The sequence below is a fragment of the Lolium perenne genome, chromosome 3 (assembly GCF_019359855.2).
Source record: "Lolium perenne isolate Kyuss_39 chromosome 3, Kyuss_2.0, whole genome shotgun sequence".
Classification (NCBI taxonomy): Eukaryota; Viridiplantae; Streptophyta; class Magnoliopsida; order Poales; family Poaceae; genus Lolium; species Lolium perenne.
In genome coordinates, this window is record NC_067246.2 from 241,838,492 (window position 1) to 241,856,837 (window position 18,346).

The following is an 18,346-nucleotide window of genomic DNA, read 5'->3' on the forward strand; positions in this document are numbered from 1 at the left end:
CAGGACGTTGGAAGGGTTACTACTCAAATGCCTGGGACCAACTGAGTCTAATCGGCTCTTACATGAGGTGCATGAAGGCGCCTGTGGAACTCACCAATCGGCTCATAAGATGAAGTGGTTAATTAGGCGATCAGGGTTTTATTGGCCTACCATGCTCGAGGACTGCTTCAAGTACTACAAGGGATGCCAAGCGTGTCAGATGTTCGGAAAAATTCAGATGGTACCCGCATCAGCGATGAACCCCATCATCAAACCTTGGCCATTTCGAGGTTGGGGCATGGATATGATCGGCAAAATCCATCCTCTGTCGAGCAAAAACCACGAGTGGATTCTGGCCATTACAGATTATTTCACCAAATGGGTGGAGGCCGTTTCCATGAAGAAGGTAAAATCGGAAGATGTTATCCAATTTGTCAAAGAACATGTCATTCATAGGTTCGGGATTCCCCAAACCATCACGACCGATGGAGGTTCGGTTTTTGTCTCTAAAGAATTCAGAAAATTCTGCAATGACATGGGGATTAAGCTAATCCGATCATCTCCATACTATGCTCAAGCCAACGGGCAAGCCGAAGCATCCAATCAAAGCCTGATCAAGCTGATTAAGAGGAAGATTGACGAGAACCCTAGGGTGTGGCATGAGACGTTGTCAGAAGCTTTGTGGGCCTATCGCATGTCATGCCATGGAGCTATAAAGACTTCGCCGTACCAGCTTGTCTATGGGCAGGAGGCCGTATTACCTTGGGAAATTACGGCTGGATCGAGACGTGTCACGTTTCAGAATGACCTGACACCTGAAGAGTATGCAACCCTGATGAGTGACACTATTGAGGATGCAACGGAACTCAGACTTTGGTCGTTGGAGAAGATTAAAGAGAACAAAGCCAGGGTAGCTCGGGCATACAATAAGAAGGTGAGACCAAAGGAGTTTCAAGTTGGTGATCTAGTATGGGAAGCCGTGTTGCCACTAGGAACCAAGGATAAAGCATATGGCAAATGGTCTCCTAATTGGCACGGTCCTTACAAAGTCATCCAGGTTCTGAAGGGCAATGCCTACATGCTTGAACAGTTGGATGGTGTGAAGTTCCCAGTGGCCGTCAATGGCCAACATCTCAAGAAGTATTTCCCAAGCATGTGGGATGATGGACAGTGAGATATGGGGGCTGATTTTAAATCGGCCGGTAAAAAAAAATAATGTGTGTGTACATACAAATCACAGCCGATGCACAGACATCGACTTGAGAAAATATGCGAAGACAGCAGTATGCTAGTACAGCCGATGCACGGACATCGACTTCAGAATAATAAAAGCCGATGCATTGTTATCGACTCTAGAGGAACAAGTTCAATTGAGCAGGCTAACAGATCGGATTCAAATCAGAGATCATGATATTTGGGATAAAGCTCCTAGTGGATTTACTGAGGAGTTGAATCTGTGCAGTTAAGGTTGGAGGATGGTTTGGACATGGGCTGGACCTGTTTGACCATGTGAATAGGCAACTAGTGCGAGCCGATGCCCTGCCATCGGCTCTCTGTACAGCGACTTCGTTCGACAATCAGAAAAGTTGACAAGAAAGCAAAATTAATGGGGAAATACTTCTTCATTGATAATGGGATTTCTTACAAAGAAAGAGCCGATTGCTCGAGGAAGGAAGAACAAAAGAAAGGTCTACTGACCAATCTACTAGTACTAGGCCTATACTAGTAGATCCTAGTCTACGGGCCGTCGCTGCCCTCGTCGTCGTCCTCGGAGCTCTCGTCGGCACTGCTGCCGACGGGCTCCTCGTCGCTGCTCCCGTAGCCCTCTACGGGAGCTTCATCCTCCTCGTCGTCGCCGCTGTCATCGTCATCCCACCAGGTGCGGAGGCGTTTCGCCAGCGGGTAACCCTCGAGGGAGTCGTCGTCGTCGTCTTCCTCTTCCTCTTCCTCAGAAGAGGTGTAACCGTCCCAGGAGAACGAGTCGTCCTCGCTCTCCAACTCCGGCTCCCCATCAGCAAGGAACTGGAGGTCTTCATCTCCGCTGGTCAAGGACTTGTCGTCCTCGGACCCGACGGAGGAGGCATGGTCCTCCTGATCCCACTCCTCCGGGGCGCGTATGTCCTCCGGCGTCGGCTCGCGGGAGGAGGTTGACCGGTAGGAAAGACCAGAGGAGGAAGAGGAGGAAGAGTCCATGGTGGGAGAAGGTTTCTCGAGTGCTACAGAGAAATAAAGGATGAGGAGGGGATAGAGAAGCGAATTGCTCAATGCGGTTAAATCAAAAGGATACGGTGGAGATTCAATGCCACAGCAGTTTCCGAGGAAGTGGTGCCCAAAGAAAAAAATTTGCCAGGTCACGCGGAGAAGCGGAGGAGGCAAGGCATCATGATGAAGGATACTGCGACGGTTCTGCTCTGCCACGACATGACCCGATGAAGAAAAGCAGAGTGATTTTGGAATTGTCATTTCCAAAACCAGGGGGCATGTGTTATCACCAGAATTTGACCGGATCAGAGGTGGGCCGCGATTGGAGATGGGCTTGAAGGATGTACATGGAAGAAATACATGAATCGGCCTTATATGCAAAGTTTGGGCTAGTTTGCCCGTGTTTCTGTAATATAGTAGGATACGTGTCGGTTAGATAGAGTTTGGCTCGTGCCCGGTTGGGATTATTCCCACGTTAGAAAGTCTACGGACTATAAATATGTATCTAGGGTTTATGAAATAAACAACAATCACGTTCACCACAAACCAATCTAGGCGCATCGCCAACTCCCTTGTCTCGAGGGTTTCTTCCGGGTAAGCATCATGCTGCCTAGATCGCATCTTGCGATCTAGGCAGTACACGTTTATTCGCTGTTCATGCGTTGCTCGTACTGAAGCCTTTTTGATGGCGAGCAACGTAGTTATCTTAGATGTGTTAGGGTTAGCATTGTTCATCGTTTCATATGCTGTCGTCGTGCAACCCTTAGACGTCTAGCCGCCCTTACACCTATCTTAGGTGTAAGGGCGGCACCCCGCTTGATCGTTATTTAGTAGATCCGATCCGTTATGATTGCTCCTTGTTCTTCAAGGATTAGTTTAATATCCGCATAGTTAGGCCTTACAAACGGGTTGAAGGTTCCAGTGGCGCGTAGGGTGTAGTTTGCTAGCCCTAGACAGGATGTTCCGGGGATCAACTTCGTGTTGGTTTTTAGGCCTTGTCTAGGGTCGGTTTACGATCACCGTGCGTGGCCGCCAGGCTCAATCACGAGTAGGATGTTCCGATTATGTGGTGAAAACCCTAAATCGTAGTAGGTCGTTTTAGCTTCATATTGATCAAGCAGGACCACCATATATTCGTACACCTCGTACGGATCATGGGTGGATCGGCTCTTTGAGCCGATTCACAGGACAACCTGAGAGCCGATCGAGGCTCGTATTTAATGTTTACGTGTATGCCATGCAGGAAACTAAGCGAGGCACATCCATCACCTTCCTGACCAGGTATAGGTCAGGTGGCACGCCCTTGCACCAGCATCGGACGTGCGTGCCGAGTCTTTGCGGGCCGTCACTCGGAGGGACTAGGGCCAGCCGCAGTCCTGGGAGCCTCCCGGCTCTACTGTGTTGCCCGTCGCTGCTCGCCGGTGGGTTTCTGACCGCAACAGTTTTACGATCTCCTTTCTGATTCTGTGAGGTCCACATGAGCATACGGGACTCCTATAAATCATTTGACTCGTCTTCCTTTCCTTCTCCCCGTTCCACCCTCCAGCCCTCCAGTCTCACCCACCCGCGCGCCATGGCGTATGTTGTTCCTGCCATCGGAGCACTCGCTGCACCCAACTCTAAGGGCCAACCCCTGGCCGGCCGAAGGGATTTGAGGTTCGAGCGCACTGGTACCTTCAACAGATTCATCGTTCTGGCCAGCAAGGACGGTGAGGAGCACATCGCAGTCGCAGCCACCGCCGATGACGGCGAGGAGCACTTCGCAGCCGCCGCAGAGGACTGCGAGGAGTTACCAAAAATGAGCTAACCGGGTAAATCCTGGTGAATTCCGATGTAACTTTCTCCCACGATCATTTTGATATATTATACGCTTTTTTCTGACGTCGTATGCAAAAGTTAATGCAATTTAACCTTTTTCTATGCAAAAAAAAGTCGAAATTCAAATTTAAAACGACGCGTGGTCATTTGTCCATATACGGTGGTTCGGTCATGAATTCCAGACCACACGATCGTCATCGCACGCGCGACGCGCGTGAGCACGCAGGAAGCCGGAATGTGGTCAGGTTAGTTAGTTACCAAAAAGTTAGTTGCGTTTCATGATCTCCTTTCTGATTCTGTGGGGTCCACATGAGCATATGGGACTCCTATAAATCATTTGACTCGTCTTCGTTTCCTTCTCCCCGTTTGTCGAGGGTGCTCCTCGGCAATGCCCTCCGATAGGGGCTTAAGGTTGATGGAATCCTGCAAGCTGACACGAGACATCGGTACACAGACTAGCGGGGAGAGCGATTTACCCAGGTTCGGGGCCCTCGATGAGGTAAAACCCTTACGTCCTGCCTGTCTGTTCTTTGATTATGATGAAAACAGGTTACAATGGGGTGCCGAATAGTTCGGCTGTGATCTCGTCGAGATGCTAGTTGCTAGGGTAACCTAGTTCTAAGCTTCTGCTGGCTATTGTTGCTAAGATTGATTGTATCCCTCGATAGCCCCTCTCCTGGCCTTTATATAGGTGGCCAGGTCCCGAGAGATATAATCGAGTACGAGTAGGTTTACAATAGATCTATCTCCAAACTTTCTTTGTTCGGCTCCTTCCTTGTCTTGTACTTCAAGTAATCTTCCGTCGCACCGTCCTAGTGGCCCATCTTGCCATCGGGTACCTTCATGGGCCTCCAATTGGGCTGTGCAGGGTAGAGCAACGTTGGTTACCCGAAGGGTAATGCCCTCGTCAGTAGCCCCCGAGTGTCTAGCCGAACATAGTTCGGGTAGAGACTAAAGCATGTCTCCTTCTGAAGTCCTTCTTGATCATTCTTGCATTTCTTCTGTCTTTTATTTTCTATCGGGTGCGCGTCAGCGCTCCCGATGGGAGTAGCCCCCGAGTCTAGGTATGGATGCTTGCAATCCGTGCGTAGACTCAAGTTGTACTACTCGAACATTTTCTTCACCCGAAGCTTTTTCCTGCAAGTCTTTGTAGTTCATCCGATACATTTTTCTTCATGCAAGGGATAACGAATAACGTGCCCAACTTCTGTTGGTTAACTGCCGATGGCAAAACATCGTTACCCTACGCAGAATCAAGTCCCGGGCATGATCCTGGAGTGCGAAAAAAGTTTTATCGGGTGCGCGTTCAGCGCTCCCGATGGGAGTAGTCCCCGAGTCTGAGCACGTGCAGACTCAAGTCAAGCTTTTCCTTCGAACCTTTATTCTATCGAGTGCGTATCAGCGCTCCAGATGGGAGTAGCCCCCGAGCCTAGGTGCGGATGCTCGCAATCCGTGTATAGGCTCAAGTCGATCACCCGATACTTTCTTATCTCTTCGTATGCAATCATTCTCCATGGCCTCATTGATGGCGTTTTTCTGTCCCCTTGATTCTGACTGATAAGACACGACCTGCCAGCCCTGTTTTCGAGCGATTCTGCTCCTCTTTATACGGTTAACGAGGCACCTCCTCGATTTCCGCAAACATTAACTGGAGAACAGGCCCATTAACAATACGAAGCCTTCCTTAAGTTCCCCAAGAGATAAAAATCCCTATCATTCTCCTTCATTCATCTATTTGCCGTTCTCGCTCTCCTCTTGTTCACAATCGCTCGCGCCGCCACCACTGTCTTCTGATTTCTCCCAGATTTCGCGATGGTGAAGAAGAAGATCCCCAGCGCCACCGCCAGCTCGACGAGTGGAAGCGTCGCCGCCAAACCTTCCTCGATCCTTTCGAAGGAAGGCGCCCCGAGCGCTCCTCCCCCAGCTCCGGCGCCGCCGGCGCCACCGAGCTCAGCAGCGAGGCCCGGTGATTGGATAGCCTCGACCGTCACCAAGCGTGACGAAAAGAGATCCCGAAGTCTGGGATTGATTTCCTCCGATGAGGGGAATATGATCTTTCCAGGTGCGATTTCTCGACCTAACCCTCCTGCCGGTTTTACCGTGATGTTCTTGTCGTTCTTGTACCGAGGCCTTTCACTTCCTGTTCACGAATTCCTCCTCCATCTCCTGCGAACCTATGAAATCCAATTATGGCAACTCACTCCCAACTCAATCCTTCATGTTGCTGTGTTCATCACCCTCTGCGAAGCATATCTGGGCGTTGAGCCTCATTTTGGGTTATGGAAAAAGATCTTCTATGTGAAGAGATACGGCAGTAGCAATGGATCTTTTGTCACCGGAGGAGTAGGATTTGTAGCTCGTTCGGATATCAATTACTTCAATTTCCCAATGAGAGAGTCCGTGCAAGGGTGGAGATTGAAGTGGTTCTATATCAAGGATTCCTCGTCACCCGAATCTCAGCTTCCCTGCTTTGTCGATGTCCTTGAGGCCAAGCCTAAGAATTCCTGGAAGAATGTTCTCTCTCCCGACGAAAAAGTAGCAGCCGACGAATTATTTGCCAGATTCCTTCGGATCAAGGAAGCTGACGAGCAAACCATGGTTGGCACCGAGGTAGCGGCAGTGTTTCTGAAACGTCGGGTCCAACCAGTCATGGCTAGGGTTCGCCCAATGTGGTTGTACTCAGGTCTAAAGGATGAGACCAGAATTAATGCTGCCAAACTGTCGGAAAAAGAGCTGCTCGATGAAGTCCGTCGCCTCACTTTCTTTAGTCAAGAAGACTCGATCCCACTGATATCCCCGTATGCTCCTTTCGATGCCGATCATCCACCACCAACGGTAATTTCCCTCCTTGAATTCCTGTTATATTGCTGTCGACATTTATCACTATTATCCTCATTTGTCTTTTCTTCGACAGACCCTTGTAGCCTTCGAGGACTTACACGATTTGCCAAATGACACTTCCGAAGGAAGAGGCTCTTCAGAACCCGTTGACCTCCGTACTGTTGAGCATGCAAACCCATCAAACGATCATGATGACCCGATAAATTCTGAAACTGCTCACACCAATCTCCCCCCGTCAGCCGATGATACTTGCGACACAGAGGGATCAGTGCGTGATGATGGTGCTGATCACGATACCTTTGTTAATGCAGCTGCGGAGGAGACCAGGGCTCCACCTACGAAGAGGTCAATCGGCGGTTTTGCCGATGAAGATGATCTCCTTGACATGTAAGTGTTTTTCTTCTTTTTACTACTTTCAGCTCCTTGGACTTTTCGCATTTGTCTCATAACTTAGTCGATCAAACCTTTCTTGCAGTGATGATGATTTCATTGAGCCTCCACCCAAGAGGGTCAGATCTGATGCTGTCTCGCCAACCGCCGCAGCTTCCGAAGCTTCGGCTCCCAAGACGACTCCTACGGCGCAAGCATCGACTGCCTCCTCCCTTTCCAAAGGGAAAGATGCTCCTGCTGCTGCCGCAGCTCCTCCTTCTGTAAGTCTTCATTGAGTCTAGCAAGAACCTTTTTGGAATGTGTCTTTGCTTAATGATTTTTGTAAAACATTCCCTTTCTTCAAGGATCTACGAGGTGTAATATCCTCTTTAGAGGCTTTTGCCTCTCAATTCACCTCTCTGGAGGCGGACAAAATTCGGCTGCAAGAGGAGGCTAAGTCTTCCTCTTCAAAGCTGGATGGCGCCATCAAAAAGGCCGCCATAGCCCGCCAGGAGGTCGACTCCCTGAAAGAAGAGCTGAACAAGCTGAAGGAAAGGCTGAAGGAGGAGGAAGCTCGAGCGGCAGAAAAGGATGAACTCCTTCGTCAGTCTGCCTTAGCCCTGCTTGGTAAGTTCCTACATCTCTTCTAGATTACCATTTTCTATGGATCTGTTTCTTCGTCAACGATTTCCTTTAATCTCTTTGCAGAAGCCGCCAGCATCCCTGCTACTGCCTTGGACAAAGTTTCAGGCAACTCCCCGGCAAATGGTGTGTCAATGGTTCTTGCCACCCACCAGCTTACCCGGGAGCTGCTTGACAAGGGAAAGGGTGCTCTGACGCGGATGCATTCAATGATATTCCCCAAGGCCAAGCAAGAGAAGACTCTGGGACAGCTGATTGATGCCTTCGCAGTCGACACCAAGGAGGTCATCGAGGTATTCAAGCGCACCTCACGTACCTATGGTGCCCTTCTTGCCTTCCAACTTATGATGGGTTACGGCTTTAAGGCTGACATCGAAGAAATGACCAAAGAGCTGCCGAAAGAGAAAGATGGGCGTCTTGTTAACTTAAGCGCTTTTACAGCGTCCGCCCGTACTTGTGCTCGCCAGCTCCTTGATTTAGTTTCGTCGGGAAAGGCATCGGCTGGCCCCAGCCTGTCGACTCAGACTCAGGCTCCTTGATTATTGTAACAATTTTATCCTTGGGCCAGTATGAAACATTATTCTGTGGCGAGAATTCAAGTTTGTAATGAACACTTGTGCTGGCAATGTTGCCAACATACTTTTGTCATAATATCTTCATTTGTACTTCTCCTGATAGGAATTTCTTGTACCTCTCCCGATGGGAGTTATGTTGGATGCTTGATTTGTCCATGACCGTCATCCTTTTGACGCTGTTGCCTGCAGGTTTTCCCGGTGTCCTCGTTTGTTGATGACTCTTCGGGCGTTCTTCCCGAAGGTGATCGGGTCCAACGAATGAAGGATCGGATCACACAGATGGAGAAGGACCTGCGCAGCACTTACGCCTTGGCGGCAATTGTCAACAAGAAGAGCGAGATTGCAGCCGATGTAGAGCGGTATGCTCTTACCGAGCTGCATAAGGCTACCGAGAGCTTGAACTGTGAGTCCTTTGATCTCTGCGCCCTTTGATTGATAGAATCTTAACTGATCCTTTGCTTACTTCTGTGCCAGTCATAGCTCTGAACCGTGCAGAGGAGAACAAACGGATTCACGAACGTGTGAATGCATTGACCCAGCTATCCTCATCTGAAGAAATTTTCTGGCGGGAGCACTCGAAGGCTTCGGCTGTCGCACGTTTTCAAGATCGAGTTCAGCAGGTTCATACCTTTTTTGACAAGTGCTATAAGGCTATGAGGGTGGTTTGGAAGACAATGTTTCCCTTGAACGCAGTTCCTCCAACTCTCCTTGCTTTGATGTCTGAATTTGGTAACGCCAAGAAGGTCCGAGAGTTGGTACGCGCGCAAGTTTTTGCAGGAGCCAGGTTTACGCTTGCCCTTGTACTTGCCCGTTATCCTTCGGCAGGTTCTTGTCGCCGATTGCCAACGCTACTGGAGACCTGGAGGCGCTGTACCCGAATGTATTGTTGCCTGCCAACATAGTTGTCGACAGACTCGAGGAAGACTCAAGGGTACCTGAAGAAAGAGGGACTCCACAAGGGTGATTTCAGGGTTTTAATGTCCATTTTGTAAATAGAGAATTTGGCTACTTTATCCAAGTGTCTGGATTATGTAATGATGCCCTCTCGTTTGGTAGATACATGCATATGTACTTTTACCATGTTATTGCCGTTGGCAAGTTTTGAGCGAATCTTAGTTGCTCGTTTTAGATGTATGTATATTGGTTGGCTAGCAAATCATGTGAGTGATCAGCTCGTGTTGCAGGTCTTGCTAAACCTGTTGTATGCGCAACTTTGCTTTCAACCGTTTTAAATTTCGACAGGCACTCCCGAATATTTCGGGTTTAGTGATTCTGCCGATGAGCCCGTTATTCTTTGATATTTCCATAAGTAAAATATCGAACGTGGGTTGTTGTTTATGTGTATTTCCACACTCTTGCTATTTTCGGCACTCGTAGAGGCATCTATAGCAGAGGGAAAGGTCAAGGTCGTTTTAGCACTCGTAGAGGCTTTTTGGAGCACGATCTTCTGCCACGTACTATTTTTACATAGCGGTGAGGCTTTAGAAGTTTTGTAGTTACTGCAATGCTTAGCAAAGAATCAAAGCTTGAGTTTTTATTAATAAAGGTAAGCACGATGCTAGAGGGCGAAAATTGGAAGGCCCTGTTTATAATGAAGGAAAAAGGAAAATAAAGGCTAGTAAACTGCTTAGTCAAGGAAGGGGTTCTTCTCTTCTTCTGGCTTCTTCTCCGCGTTAGTGATTCTTTGCAGCGTTCTTTGGTTTCATCAGGTGTTTGAGCGGTGGTTGCCATCGTCTTGCTTTCTCCTAAGCCTTCTGTGCCATCAACTGCCGAACCCTTTGCTGCCGAGGCCTCTGCTGCCGAAGCTTCTGCTGCCGAAGCTTTAAGGGCGAGAGCTGCTGGCTTCTTCTTGGTTTCCCTGCCATCTTTTTCTTCCTTTATCTCTCGTAAGGACAGTTTGGGCGGAGGGCCGACGATTTCTCGTTGTGGCCCGAACTTTGCGGCAATCCTCTGAAAGTCGCGATCACAATTATCCGAGCGTGAAAAACTTCCATAGACCGTGATGTTTGTCCTATTGTTCCCAGGCATTTTCAGTTTGAGGTATGCGTAATGTGGCACAGCCATGAACTTGGCATACACTGGTCTCCCGAGTATAGCGTGATACTGTGATTCCCAGTTCACCACTTCAAACTCGATTTTTTCCTTCCTGAAATTATCGGCTCTACTGAAGATACCATTCAGGTAGACTTTGCCAAGAGAGTGGCCCGGTGCAGTTGGAAGGATCCCGTGGAAGCAAGTGTCTGTTTCTTCCAGCATGTTCATGGTGATCCCCATACTCCTGATTGTGTCGACGAATATCAGGTTTAGCCCGCTTCCGCCATCCATGAAGACTTTGCTCATCTTGAACCCCCCAATACGTAGCCCGACTACCAAGGCGGTGTGTCCTGGTTTTGGTATGGTCATCGGGTGATCTGCTCGACTAAACGTAATGTTCTGAGAAGACCAGTCGACGTATTCAGGGATATTTGCCATGATGCTTTCTGCCAAGTTGATCTCTCGGGTGAGCTTCTTCATCTCCCTTTTCGAAACACCTGTCCTGTGGATCATGCTCATCTGCCCACGTGGTGGTGGAAACGCCTCGTTGGGTTGATGGGGTTGAGCTTGCTGGACTTGATGCTGCGGTGGAGGTGGGGGTGGTGGTGGTAGCTGTTGCTGGCCTGACTGCTAGATGAGTTTGTGCATGTCAAGGAACTGCCGACAGTCCCTGAGCCGGTGACTTGACTTCATTTTACCGTCCTTGGAATCAATATACGAATGTAGGTAACAGGGGGTGTTGACCTGTTCAGCGTAGGGTAGTTCAGGAGTCCTCTGCTGTCGTGGTTTATAATTACCACGGTTTCCAGAGTTATTCCGGTTACCATCGTGCCTGTCGTCTCGCTCATCCTGCCGATCGGAATACCCTGCGGCTACCAGATTGTTGTCATCATAGTTGCGGTTTTTCCTTCTCTTGTGACGATCCCTTCGGCCACCCGAATCGTGCTTCGGCTGGTCATCGTCTTCGTCATCACTACGCTGTCGTGGCCTTCGTACGTTATCCTCACCATCAGCCCAGCTGTTGGCGATTTCCATTAGCTTGGTTATGGTTTTTGGCTTTTTGCGCCTGAGTTCTTCTATGTAACTTTCCCGCTGAACGCCGTCGCTGAAAGCGTCGATTGCTCTGTCGACTGATACGTCTTCGGCAGCGTTCAGGAGCTTTGTGAATCTCCCGATGTATGAACGCATCGATTCCTTCGCTTCGCCGGCAATTTCGTAGCTCTTCGATCCCGACGGGCCTCTTATATGTTGCTTGGAAGTTGGCAACGAAGGCGTCTACTAGGTCGTCCCATGATTTGTGAACCTTTCGGCAGCCCCGTAGCCAGGCTCGTCTTTGAATCCTTCAAGTAAAGCTGTAAGCATTGCATTGCCGCTATCTGGTTTCCTTTGTGCAGGATCACTGTCTGCAGGTAGTCATCTATCCAGGATCTTGGCTCTTGCTGCCCATCGTACTTGGCAGCGTCGGTAGGGGTAGGCTTAAACTTTTTGGGCGGCATTGCTTCGCGTATCTTGTAACTTAAACAATCGGCTCCCCTGAGTTCGCCGTCGTACTCCTGGTCTTCATCCGAAGAATCGCTATCGTCGTCTTTCCTGGTGGCGCGTCGTCGTCTTGCTTTGTCGATCCTGCTCTGGGTGATCTCGTCCCGAGCGTCTCTCGCATGATGTTTTGACCCACTACCTTGGACCATAGTCCTTTCCTTTTGCGGGACTAGGTTGTTCCCCAATATCGCGAGACTTTCGAGGGCACCTCGGTGAGCTTGAGCCATAGATCCTTCGGGGCGCTGGTTGATGAGGTAAGCGGCGAGGTTGGCCGTTGCTCCTGCAACGGTTTTCGGCCGTGGCATGCCCGCAGTATCCGTAGTCATAAAGAATTTAGTCAGATTCGATGTTATCTCTCTAGCGTCATCTTCCGAAAGCCTGGATATCCTTGACCGGTGCTTGCCTGCTCCCTGAGTGTTTCGGGAGGCACTCCCTTGTGAGCCCCTTCGTCGTTCGCTGGATCGATCCGCTGCAGATAAGCGTCTCTCGAGGGAGGCTTGCTCTTTTGACAGGTGCTCCCGATTCTTCTCTAGTATGGAGCGGTAAGCATTGAGGGTTCCAACCGAAGTCCCCGCAGGGAGCGGCGTGTTGTTTAGTACTGCTGCCCTTGCTGCTGCCCACTCCTCATCCGCGATGGTGTAATCGCTGTCGCGGTTGCTGGTGCTGTTCTCAAAACTCGCCCTTCTACTGGAACGGGGGGTATGATCCTCGTCACCTCTACGCCTTGTGTTTCCCGTGTTATTGGCGACATAAACCTGATGGTGTGCCGGTCTTCGGGTGATTCCCTGGACGGTGCTGTCGATACTGTCCTCTCCCGATGAATACTGGGCGTTGCAGATGAACGGCGTGTCGCTCGATCCCAGCCCGTGCCTGGTGTCGCAGTTCAGGTAATAGTACGAGGTTAATTCCGAAGACGTGGGGTCGTCAGACCCTACCGACATGGAGGACACCGAGCGGGGAGTCGAAGGTGCGGGTGAGCACGTCGATCCTGTCAGTCCAGCCGACAGATCGGGTGATGATGGTGCGCTAGAACTCGTCGATCCAGAGGCGGGGGATTCCAGCAATCGTAGGATTCCTTCTGCATTGATGTTGTAGTGGACGCTGCCGAAGGTCATCTCCATGTTCCCTTGTAGATCTGAAAAGTTCGAGCGGGAGGAATCGCTGTGTGGAGTAAACTCGTAGGAGCTGAATCGAATCGGGCTTCCCAGGATGGGCGACGATGGTGCCGACAAAGTTGCTGATGAAGTTGCTGGCAACGTTGCCGGCGAATTTGCCGGTGAAGCTGCCGATGCCATGATCGGATCTGCCGGTGCCTTGCCTTGTGCCAACAGGTTTCCCACAGACGGCGCCAATTGTCGAGGGTGCTCCTCGGCAATGCCCTCCGATAGGGGCTTAAGGTTGATGGAATCCTGCAAGCTGACACGAGACATCGGTACACAGACAAGCGGGGAGAGCGATTTACCCAGGTTCGGGGCCCTCGATGAGGTAAAACCCTTACGTCCTGCCTGTCTGTTCTTTGATTATGATGAAAACAGGTTACAATGGGGTGCCGAATAGTTCGGCTGTGATCTCGTCGAGATGCTAGTTGCTAGGGTAACCTAGTTCTAAGCTTCTGCTGGCTATTGTTGCTAAGATTGATTGTATCCCTCGATAGCCCCTCTCCTGGCCTTTATATAGGTGGCCAGGTCCCGAGAGATATAATCGAGTACGAGTAGGTTTACAATAGATCTATCTCCAAACTTTCTTTGTTCGGCTCCTTCCTTGTCTTGTACTTCAAGTAATCTTCCGTCGCACCGTCCTAGTGGCCCATCTTGCCATCGGGTACCTTCATGAGCCTCCAATTGGGCCGTGCAGGGTAGAGCAACGTTGGTTACCCGAAGGGTAATGCCTCGTCACCGTTCCACCCTCCAACCCTCCAATCTCACCCACCCGCACGCCCTGGCGTATGTTGTTCCTGCCACCGGAGCTCTCGCTACACCCAACTCTAAGTGCCAACCCCTGGCCGGCCGGAGGGATTTGAGGTTCGAGCGCACTGGTACCTTCAACACATTCGCTGTTCTGGCGGCGAGGACGATGAGGAACACGTCGCAGCCGCCGCTGAGGACAACTAGGAGTAGTTCGCAGCCGCCGCAAAGGACGACAAGGAGCACTTCCCAGCCGCCGCGGTGGATGGCGAGGAATTACCAAAAATTGGTTAACTGGGAAACTTTGGCGAATTCAGATGTAAATTTTTTTCACGATCATTTTGATATATTATACGCTTTTTTTCTGACGTCGTATGCAAAAATTAATTAAATTTAACCTTTTCTATGCAAAAAAGTCGAAATTCAAATTTGAAACGGCGTGTGGTCATTTGTCCATGTACGGTTGTTCGGTCGTGAATTCCAGACCACACGATTGTCATCGCGCGCGCGACGCACGTGAGCACGCAGGAAGCCAGAAAGTGGTCAGGTTACTTAATTACCAAATTTTTTGTTGCGTTTTATGATCCCCTTTCTGATTATGTGGGGTCCACATGAGCATACGGGACTCCTATAAATCATTTGACTCGTCTTCCTTTCCTTCTCTCTGTTCCACCCTCCAGCCCTCCAGTCTCACCCACCCGTGTGCCATGGCGTATGTTGTTCCTGCCACCGGAGCACTTGCTGCGCCCAACTCTATGGGCCAGCCCCTAGCCGATCGGAGGGATTTGATGTTCGAGCACACTGGTACCTTCAACAGATTCGCCGTTCCGGCTAGCGAGGACGGCGAGAGCACGTCGCAGCCACCGCCGAGGACGGCGAGGAGCACGTCGCAGCCGCCGCCGAGGATGGCGAGGAGCACTTCGCAGCCAGAGGATGGCGAGGAGTTACCAAAAATTGGCTAACCGGGTAAACCCTGGTGAATTCGGATGTAACTTTTTCCTACGATCATTTTGATATATTATAAGCTTTTTATGATGTCGTATGCAAAAGTTAATGCAAGTTAACCTTTTTCTATGCAAAAGAAGTCAAAATTCAAATTTGAAACGGCGCATGGTCGTTTGTCCATATATGGTTGTTTGGTCGTGAATTCCAGACCACACGATCATCATCGCGCGCGCGACGCGAGTGAGTACTTAGGAAGCCAGAAAGTGGTCAGGTTAGTTAGTTACCAAAAAGTTTGTTATGTTTTATGATCTCCTTTCTGATTCTGTGGGGTCCACATGAGCATACAGGACTCCTATAAATCATTTGACTCATCTTCCTTTCCTTCTCCCCGTTCCACCCTCCAGCCCTCCAGTCTCACCCACCCGCGCGCCATGGCGTATGTTGTTCCTGCCATCGGAGCACTCGCTGCACCCAACTCTAAGGGCCAACCCCTGGCCGGCCGAAGGGATTTGAGGTTCGAGCGCACTGGTACCTTCAACAGATTCATCGTTCTGGCCAGCAAGGACGGCGAGGAGCACTTCGCAGCCGCCGCAGAGGACTGCGAGGAGTTACCAAAAATAATCTAACCGGGTGAATCCTGGTGAATTCGGATGTAACTTTCTCCCACGATCATTTTGATATATTATACGCTTTTTTCTGACGTCGTATGAAAAAGTTAATGCAATTTAACCTTTTTCTATGCAAAAAAAGTCGAAATTCAAATTTGAAACGGCGCGTGGTCATTTGTCCATATACGGTGGTTCGGTCATGAATTCCAGACCACACGATCGTCATCGCACGCGCGACGCGCGTGAGCACGCAGGAAGCCGGAAAGTGGTCAGGTTAGTTAGTTACCAAAAAGTTTGTTGCGTTTCATGATCTCCTTTCTGGTTCTGTGGGGTCCACATAAGCATATGAGACTCCTATAAATCATTTGACTCGTCTTCGTTTCCTTCTCCCCGTTCCACCCTCCAACCCTCCAATCTCACCCACCCGCACGCCCTGGCGTATGTTGTTCCTGCCACCGGAGCTCTCGCTACGCCCAACTCTAAGTGCCAACCCCTGGCCGGCCGGATGGATTTGAGGTTCGAGCGCACTGGTACCTTCAACACATTCACTGTTCTGGCGGCGAGGACAATGAGGAACACGTCGCAGCCGCTGCTGAGGACAACTAGGAGTAGTTCGCAGCCGCCGCAAAGGACGACAAGGAGCACTTCCCAGCCGCCGCGGAGGACGGCGAGGAATTATCAAAAATTGGTTAACCGGGAAACCTTGGCGAATTCGGATGTAAATTTTTTCCACGATCATTTTGATATATTATACGCTTTTTTCTGACGTCGTATGCAAAAATTAATTAAATTTAACCTTTTCTATGCAAAAAAGTCGAAATTCAAATTTGAAACGGCGTGTGGTCATTCGTCCATATACGGTTGTTCGGTCGTGAATTCCAGACCACACGATTGTCATCGCGCGCGCGACCCGCGTGAGCACGCAGGAAGCCAGAAAGTGGTCAGGTTAGTTAATTACCAAATTTTTTGTTGCGTTTTATGATCCCCTTTCTGATTATGTGGGGTCCACATGAGCATACGGGACTCCTATAAATCATTTGACTCGTCTTCCTTTCCTTCTCCCTGTTCCACCCTCCAGCCCTCCAGTCTCACCCACCCACGTGCCATGGCGTATGTTGTTCCTGCCACCGGAGCACTTGCTGCGCCCAACTCTATGGGCCAGCCCCTGGCCGATCGGAGGGATTTGATGTTCGTGCGCACTGGTACCTTCAACAGATTTGCCGTTCCGGCTAGCGAGGACGGCGAGAGCAGTTCGCAGCCACCGCCGAGGACGGCGAGGAGCACGTCGCAGCCGCCGCCGAGGACGGCGAGGAGCACTTCGCAGCCAAAGGATGGCGAGGAGTTACCAAAAATTGGCTAACCAGGTAAACCCTGGTGAATTCGGATGTAACTTTTTCCTACGATCATTTTGATATACTATACGCTTTTTATGACGTCGTATGCAAAAGTTAATGCAACTTAACCTTTTTCTATGCAAAAGAAGTTGAAATTCAAATTTGAAACGGCGCATGGTCGTTTGTCCATATACGGTTGTTTGGTCGTGAATTCCAGACCACACGATCGTTATCGCGCGCGCGACGCGAGTGAGCACGCAGGAAGCCAGAAAGTGGTCAGGTTAGTTAGTTACCAAAAAGTTTGTTGTGTTTTATGATCTCCTTTTTGATTCTGTAGGGTCCACATGAGCATACGGGACTCCTATAAATCATTTGACTAATCTTCCTTTCCTTCTCCCCGTTCCACCCTCCAGCCCTCCAGTCTCACCCACCCGCGCGCTAGGCGTATGTTGTTCCTGCCACCGGAGCACTCGCTGCGCCCAACTCTAAGGGCCAGCCCCTGGCCGGCCGAAGGGATTTGAGGTTCGAGCGCACAAGTACCTTCAACAGATTCATCGTTCTGGCCGGCAAGGACGGTGAGGAGCACATCGCAGTCGCAGCCACCGCCGAGGACGGCGAGGAGCACTTCGCAGCCGCCGCAGAGGACTGCTAGGAGTTACCAAAAATAGGCTAACCGGGTAAATCCTGGTGAATTCGGATGTAACTTTCTCCCACGATCATTTTGATATATTATACACTTTTTTTCTGACGTCGTATGCAAAAGTTAATGCAATTTAACCTTTTTCTATGCAAAAAAAGTCGAAATTCAAATTTGAGCGCGTGGTCATTTGTCCATATACGGTTGTTCGGTCATGAATTCCAGACCACACGATCGTCATCGCACGCGCGATGCGCGTGAGCACGCAGGAAGCCGGAATGTGGTCAGGTTAGTTAGTTACCAAAAAGTTTGTTGCGTTTCATGATCTCCTTTCGGATTCTGTGGGGTCCACATGAGCATACGGGACTCCTATAAATCATTTGACTCGTCTTCGGTTCCTTCTCCCCGTTCCACCTTCCAGCCCTCCGCTCTCACCCACCCGCGCGCCATGGCGTATGTTGTTCCTACCACCGAAGCACTCGCTGCGCCCAACTCTAAGGGCTAGCCCTTGGCCGGCCGGAGGGATTTGAGGTTCGAGTGCACTGGTACCTTCAACAGATTCGATGTACTGGCCGGCGAGGACGGCGAGGAGCACGTGGCAGTCGCCGCCGAGGACAACGAGGACCACGTCGTAGCCGCCGCTGAGGACGACAAGGAGCACTTCCCAGCCGCCGCGGAGGACGGCGAGGAGATACCATAAATTGGTTAACCGGGAAACCTTTGTGAATTCGGATGTAACTTTTTCCCACGATCATTTTGATATATTATACGTTTTTTTCTACCGTCGTATGCAAAAATTAATTAATTTTAACCTTTTCTATGCAAAAAAAGTCGAGATTCAAATTTGAAACGGCGTGTGGTCGTTTGTCCATATACGGTTATTCGGTTGTGAATTCCAGACCACACGATCGTCATCGCG